Below are 8,330 nucleotides of genomic sequence, written 5' to 3'. Positions count from 1 at the left end.
GCATCATCAGCAGTGGTGTGAAGTAAGCACCGTAACCCACGGCCACCGTGCAGTGTTTTGAATGCTCACCGTTCACTGCTCTGGGTTTGTGAACTGTAGGAAACAATCTAGGTTTCTATCAATGCATTCACAACTACAAGGTTCTACCCAGCAGTTAAAAAGAATGGACTGGTGATATTGAACTGATGATATTGGTATGGATTTGACTTAAAAGACTTTTTAAAAATTGCAGGCTGGGGATATAGCTCAGTTGGTAGAGTGCATGCCTTGCATGCACAAGGCCCTGGGTTCAATCTCCAGCACCACACACAAAAAAAATGCGGAATACATACTATGTATTTAAAAGTACATTTCTATTCAGGTGCAATGGCACACAGCTAATAATTCCAACTACTTGGAAGGCTGAGGCAGGAGGATCACAAGTTTGAGGCCAATCTCAGCAAATTAGCCCTTATCTCAAGATAATTAAAAATAAAAAGGAGTGGGATATAACTCAGTGGTAGATCACCCCTGGGTTCCTCTTCAGTACTGAAGAAAAAAAAGTAATGGATTTATGTAAGTATAAAAATGCATAGGAAATTTCTTTGGTTTGTCTAATTGCTCTGGCCAGAGTCTCAAGAACTATGTTGAATAGAAGTGGTGAAAGAGGGCATCCCTGCCTTGTTCCAGTTTTTAGGGGGAATGCTTTCAGTTTTTCACCATTTAGAATGATATTAGCCATGGGCTTAGCATAAATGGCCTTTACAATGTTAAGGAATGTTCCCACTATCCCTATTTTTTCTAGTGTTTTGAGCATGAAGGGGTGCTGTAATTTATCAAATGCTTTTTCTGCATCTATTGAAATAATCATGTGATTCTTGACTTTAAGTCTATTAATGTGGTGAATTACGTTTATTGATTTCCTGATGTTGAACCAACCTTGCATCCCTGGGATGAAACCCACTTGATCATGGTGCACTATCTTTTTAATATGTTTTTGTATGCGATTTGCTAAAATTTTGTTGAGAATTTTTGCATCGATGTTCATTAAGGATATTGGTCTGAAATTTTCTTTCCTTGATGAGTCTCTGTCTGGTTTAGGTATCAGTGTGATATTGGCTTCATAGAATGAGTTTGGGAGGGTTCCCTCCTCTTCTATTTTATGGAATACTTTGAGAAGTATTGGGATGAGCTCTTCCTTAAAGGTTTTGTAGAACTCGGCTGAGAACCCATCTGGTCCCGGACTTTTCTTTGTTGGTAGGCTTTTGATGACTTCTTCTATTTCAGTACTTGAAATTGGTCTATTTAAATTGTTTATGTCCTCCTCATTCAGTTTAGGCAATTCATATGTCTCTAGAAACCTGTTGATGTCTTCGAAATTTTCTATTTTGTTGGAGTATAGATTTTCAAAATAGCTTCTAATTATGTTTTGTATTTCCATCCTGTCTGTAGTGATATTTCCTTGTTCATTCCGAATTTTAGTGATTTGGGTTTTCTCTCGTCTTCTCTTTGTTAGTGTGGCTAAAGGTTTATCAATTTTGTTTATTTTTTCGAAGAACCAACTATTTATTTTGTCAATTTTTTGTATTGTTTCTTTTGTTTCAATTTCATTGATTTCAGCTCTGAGTTTAACAATTTCCTGTCTTCTACTACTTTTGGTGCTGTTCTGTTCTTCTTTTTCTAAGGCTTTGAGCTGTAGTGTTAGGTTGTTTATTTGTTGAGTTTTACTTCTTTTATTAAATGCGCTCCATGAAATAAATTTCCCTCTAAGTACTGCTTTCATAGTGTCCCAGAGGTTTTGATATGATGTTTCTTTGTTCTCATTTACCTCTAAGAATTTTTTAATTTCCTTCCTAATATCTTCTGTTATCCATTCATCATATAATAGCATATTGTTTAATCTCCAGATGTTGGAATAGTTTCTGTGTTTTACTCTTTCATTTATTTCTAACTTCAATCCATTATGATCTGATAGAATACATGCTAGTGTCTCTATCTTCTTGTATTTGCTAACATTAGCTTTGTGGCATAATATATGGTCTATTTTAGAGAAGGATCCATGTGCTGCTGAGAAGAAAGTGTATTCACTCTTGGTTGGATGGATACGAATTGGAAAAGAAGAACTCAAACTATCCCTGTTCGCTGATGACATGATTATATATTTAGAGGAACCTGGAAATTCCACCAGAAAACTCTTAGAACTCATAAGTGATTTCAGTAAAGTAGCAGGTTACAAGATCAATGCCCATAAATCCAACGCATTTTTATACATAAGTGATGAATCTTCAGAAAGAGAAATTAGGAAAACTACCCCATTCACAATAGCCTCGAAAAAAATAAAATACTTGGGAATCAATCTCACAAAAGAGGTGAAAGACCTCTACAATGAGAACTATACAACACTAAAGAAAGAAATTAAAGAACACCTTAGAAGATGGAAAGATCTTCCATGTTCTTGGATAGGAAGAATTAATATTGTCAAAATGGCCATACTACCTAAAGTGCTATACAAATTCAATGCAATTCCAATTAAAATCCCAATGACGTACCTTACAGAAATAGAGCAGGCAATTATGAAGTTCATCTGGAAGAATAAGAAACCCAGAATAGCTAAAGCAATCCTTAGCAGGAAGAGTGAAACAGGGGGTATTGCAATACCAGATCTTCAACTCTACTACAAAGCAATAGTAACAAAAACGGCATGGTATTGGTACCAAAATAGAAAGGTAGATCAATGGTACAGAATAGAGGACACGGACACAAACCCAAATAAATACAATTTTCTCATACTAGACAAAGGGGCCAAAAATATGCAATGGAGAAAAGATAGCCTCTTCAACAAATGGTGCTGGGAGAATTGGAAATCCATATGCAACAGAATGAAACTAAACCCATATCTCTCACCATGCACGAAACTAAACTCAAAATGGATTAAGGACCTCGGAATCAGACCAGAGACCCTGCAGATTATAGAAGAAAAAGTAGGTCCAAATCTTCATCTTGTTGGTCTAGGACCAGACTTCCTTAACAGGACTCCCATAGCACAAGAAATAAAAGCTAGAATCAACCACTGGGATAGATTCAAACTAAAAAGCTTTCTCTCAGCAAAGGAAACCATCAGCAATGCGAAGAAAGAGCCTACAGAGTGGGAGAATATCTTTGCCAATCATACTTCAGATAGAGCACTAATCTCCAGAATCTATAAAGAACTCAAAAAACTCTACTCCAAGAATTCAAACAGTCCAGTCAACAAATGGGCTAAGGAAATGAACAGACACTTCACAGAAGAAGATCTACAAGCAATCAACAAACATATGGAAAAATGCTCAACATCTCTAGTAATAAGAGAAATGCAAATCAAAACCACCCTAAGATTCCATCTCACCCCAATTAGAATGGCGATTATCAAGAATACGAGCAACAACAGGTGTTGGCGAGGATGTGGGGAGAAAGGTACACTCACACACTGCTGGTGGGGCTGCAAATTAGTGCAGCCACTATGGAAAGCAGTGTGGAGATTCCTTAGAAAACTTGGAATGGAACCACCATTTGACCCAGCTATCCCACTCCTTGGCCTATACCCAAAGGACTTAAAATCTGCATACTACAGAAATACAGCCACATCAATGTTCATAGCTGCTCAATTCACAATAGCCAGACTGTGGAACCAACCTAGATGCCCTTCAATTGATGAGTGGATAAAGAAACTGTGGTATATATATACTATGGAATATTACTCAGCCATAAAGAATGATAAAATTATGACATTTGCAGGCAAATGGATGAAATTGGAGAATATCATGCTAAGTGAGATAAGCCAATCTCAAAAAGCCAAAGGACGAATGATATCACTAATAAGTGGAGGTTGACACATAATGGGGGGGAGGGAAGGGTTAGAGTTAGGGTTAGGGAGGGGGGCAAGTATGGAGGAAGGAACTACTGTATAGAGGGTAAAGAGGGGTGGGAGGGGTGGGGGGAAGGGAAAAAAATAACAGAATGAATCAAACAACATTGCTCTATGTAAATTTATGATTACACAAATGGTATGCCTTTACGCCATGTACAAACAGAGAAACAACATGTATCCCATTTGTTTACAATAAAAAAAAAAAAAAATGCATAGGAAAATTCTGAACAGATACCCAACTGGTCAGTGTTCTTCTGGAGAGGGAACTGGGATGTTCTGCTCATGGGAATTCACATTATTTATATTGTTGGAAGTTTTTCTTTTTTTATAGTAATGGGGATTGAACCCAGTTGTAAGTTTTAAACAAGAATGTGATAATAAAGATTATCAGTAAAGACACTGTGTTAGGTCAGAATTTGAGCGACTATATGAGGGAGAGCAGAGCCACTGAGGCAGAGAGCAGCGAGCCAAAACCAGGACCAATCAAATGGGCAGGAAAACTCCACTGACCCTTACCTCCACCTATCACTCAGCAGGACCCCCCCCACACACCCATTCCAGTCTATAAAGACGCTGGGAGCCAGAGCCATGTGCAATTTTCTCCAGCTCCCTACCCTGACCCGTATCCTGGGGGGGCTGGGAATTTTGCCTGAGAGCCAAATTCCAATAAAGCTTGCTTTGGCCGAATTCTGTCCAATTTTATTTGGCCACTAGCTGTGCCCCCAAGCTTACATTTGGTGCTGAAACCCAGGAGGGTTTTCGGGCTTCCCCACATCGGGATTGAGGTCCACACCCTCCCTCACATGAACCAGGACATTCTGTTCCGCTCCAACGAACTCTGCTCCATTCCACTCCATCCGTTTCCCTTTATCCCGGCATCAGACGGGGTAAGTTCCCTGGGGTTTTTCCCATTTGCTTTCCAATCTTCACCCTCCCATCCGCACAGGGTCTGTCCCTCCATTCCGTGTGGGCTCTGGTAGCTGTGCAGACGTCCTAGCCTTCAGTTAGCCTGCCCCCCCCCCGCCCCGTTTATTCCGTTCCAGACCCCCAAAAGTCAAAAGATGTTTTGGCTGTTGCCCGTCCACCGTTTTTCCGGTGTACACAAGCTAAAATTGGGATGCCTTTTCCTGCTGTACATCCATCTGGGTAAAGTTGGACAGCTAATGGGAAATACCAGTAGCTCATTGGATCCCAAAACTCCTTTGGGCTGTCTTTACCATAATTTCACTAAACTGGGACACCCCCAAGACTTAGGGGAAACTGCTAGTTTTTTATTTGACCGTGCCTGGCCTCAGTATGGTCTAGATCTCAAGATGGCCACCAAAGGGCACTCACGACCATTTGCAAGCTTGTCTTTTTGGAATTTGGTGCTCGCCCTGCCCTTCCTTACACCTGTTCCACCACCCAAGTTCTCCTGGGGGTGGGCCCAAACCCCTCCCCCTCCATGCTCCACCAGAATTCCCCTCCTCTTCCTGTCCTCCTCCTGCAGACCCACCTCCTCCCCCTGCGGATGCAACTCCTCCTCTTCCTCCTCAGAGCCTCCCACCTCCCCTCCGGAACATCCCTCCACCCAGTCTATTCCCTCCTCCTCTATTGGCGCTCGCACCGATCTCATCAGAACTTCCCACCGCCTAACCCAGAGCTGCTTCTCCTCTGGAGGTGGCTGGAGCAGAGGGCAGGGCCTATGTGAATCCAAGTTCCAGTCTCACTCCAGGATCTTTCCCAGATTGAGAACCACTTAGGGTCTTTCTCTGCTGACTCCTCTACTTACCTTAACAAACTTAGGTATCTTTCCCAGACTTATGCAGGGCTTTCTTCCGCTCTCACCTCAGACCAAACACCCTGCCGCCAACAGGCACCATTAGATCTTACCAACCAAGTCCATCTAACGGATATGACTCTTCCCATAGGTGAAAAAAACCCAAAAAATCCTTTTACCAGAACTCCAACAAAGTAATAATTAACAGCCGTGTCATTTTTCCAGGACTCTAGTTTTTATCTTAAATTCTATATTTTTTGAGCTCATATCATTGATGTTTTGATCAGTCCTATTTTTACTGAACTCGAGTTTTTGAGTATCTGTTACATTACAATGGAAATCTCACCTATAAAAACTACAAGGCCTTTGTTTTTGTTATATGATGTTGTCTATTTTATGTCCAAAAATTGTGTACATATCATGACTTACCTCACAAGTCTCCAGGTAGTCAAGTTTAAAAATGTTAATTGATATTAATCATTTGTTTTTGAACTTGTCTCCAATGGAAAAAAGACCACAAATACTGCTCAATATACCTATCTGATATCGTGGTTTTTACAGTAAAATAAGGATTGACATGTGTGGGATTACTCAAATGTGTTTCTTGGAAACACCTAATTAATTTACAGGGTGTTGCCACTGGCATCCTTGCACAACCAACTGGACCTTCCCACAGACTGGTGGCATATCTCTGCAGGCAGCTTGATTCTGCCATTCGTGGGTGGCTACCATGTCTCTGGGCACTGGCAGCAGCAGCTGAATTAACTAAGGAAGCTCTAAAACTCACCCTACTCCAGCCAAAAACTGTGTTTTCCGCCCATCGACGACAGGACCTCTTAAGCCACAGATCCCTTCCACTCTCACGGGTGCTGGAGGCCCTGTGTTCACCTCCTGAAGACCTCTTTGATTACCCACCCCCTCACCTGACCTAACCATCTTTGTAGATGGCAGTTCTGTGCTGGGTCCCAATAGATGCTGTAGAGCCGCTTATGCAGTAGTCACCACCGCCTCAGTTCTGGAAGCCAATTGCCTTCCAGAAGGGACCACTTCCAAAAGAGCCAAACTATTTCCTCTGACTAGGGCACTAATTCCATCCAAAGGTAAACAGGTCAACATCTACACAGATTCCAAATATGCCTTCCTGACTGCTCACTCACATTCGGCTATTTGGAAGGAGTGCAGATTTCTCACCACGAAGGGGTCACCAGATATGAAAGAAAATCAGAAGTTTCTAAGTATGGAATATATTCAGTAGAAGGGAAAAGAAAATGTTTCTGGGTAAGAAAGTCTGTGTGTAAGTAAAGGGCAAATTTCAACAAGTTTGCATGTAACTAAGTTGATTATATGTATGTGAGACAATCAGTTAGATCTATTTAAGGTTTTTCCTAAGGTCAAATACTAATGTACTGATATAAACCAAAGTTTAATCTATATATTAAAATGACAAGGATTCCTTTAAAAACACTAATTTACTCTTTTTTTTTACTTTTTTTTAATTGTAAACAAATGAGATACATGTTGTTTCTCTGTTTGTATATGGCGTAAAGGCGTACCATTTGTGTAATCATAAATTTACATAGAGTAATGTTGTTTGATTCATTGTTATTTTTTCCCTTCCCCCCACCCCTCCCACCCCTCTTTTCCCTCTATACAATACTTCCTTCCTCCATACTTGCCCCCCTCCCTAACCATAACTCTAACCCTAACACTAACCCTTCCCTCCCCCCATTATGTGTCGTCATCCACTTATTATCGATATCATTCGTCCTTTGGCTTTTTGAGATTGGCTTATCTCACTTAGCATGATATTCTCCAATTTCATCCATTTGCCTGCAAATGCCATAATTTTATCATTCTTTATGGCTGAGTAATATTCCATTGTATATATATACCACAGTTTCTTTATCCATTCATCAACTGAAGGGCATCTAGGTTGGTTCCACAGTCTGGCTATTGTGAATTGGGCAGCTATGAACATTGATGTGGCTGTATCTCTGTAGTATGCTGATTTTAAGTCCTTTGGGTATAGGCCAAGGAGTGGGATAGCTGGGTCAAATGGTGGTTCTATTCCAAGTTTTCTAAGGAATCTCCACACTGCTTTCCAGAGTGGCTGCACTAATTTGCAGCCCCACCAGCAATGTATGAGTGTACCTTTCTCCCCACATCCTCGCCAACACCTGTTGTTGCTTGTATTCTTGATAATCACCATTCGAATTGGGGTAAGATGGAATCTTAGGGTGGTTTTGATTTGCACTTTCTCTTATTACTAGAGATGTTGAACATTTTTCCATATGTTTGTTGATTGCTTGTAGATCTTCTTCTGTGAAGTGTCTGTTCATTTCCTTAGCCCATTTGTCGATTGGATTATTTGTATTCTTGGTGTAGAGTTTTTTGAGTTCTTTATATATTCTGGAGATTAGCGCTCTATCTGAAGTATGATTGTCAAAGATTTTCTCCCACTCTGTAGGCTCTTTCTTCGCATTGCTGATAGTTTCCTTTGCTGAGAGTAAGCTTTTTAGTTTGAATCTATCCCAGTTATTGATTCTTGCTTTTATTAATTTACTCTTGACATTGTATCTGTTAAGTTTTATTCTTTATAAACTTCTTAAAATGACATTTAAGAAAGAGTGTGATGTGTGATAGCAAAAAATGGGACAACAGTGACTGAGATTGGGGTCTCTGATG

This window comes from Sciurus vulgaris, assembly GCF_902686455.1.
Source record: "Sciurus vulgaris genome assembly, chromosome: 17".
Classification (NCBI taxonomy): domain Eukaryota; kingdom Metazoa; phylum Chordata; class Mammalia; order Rodentia; family Sciuridae; genus Sciurus; species Sciurus vulgaris.
The sequence above is the reverse complement of the archived record's forward strand: the minus strand, read 5'-3'. Positions refer to the sequence as shown.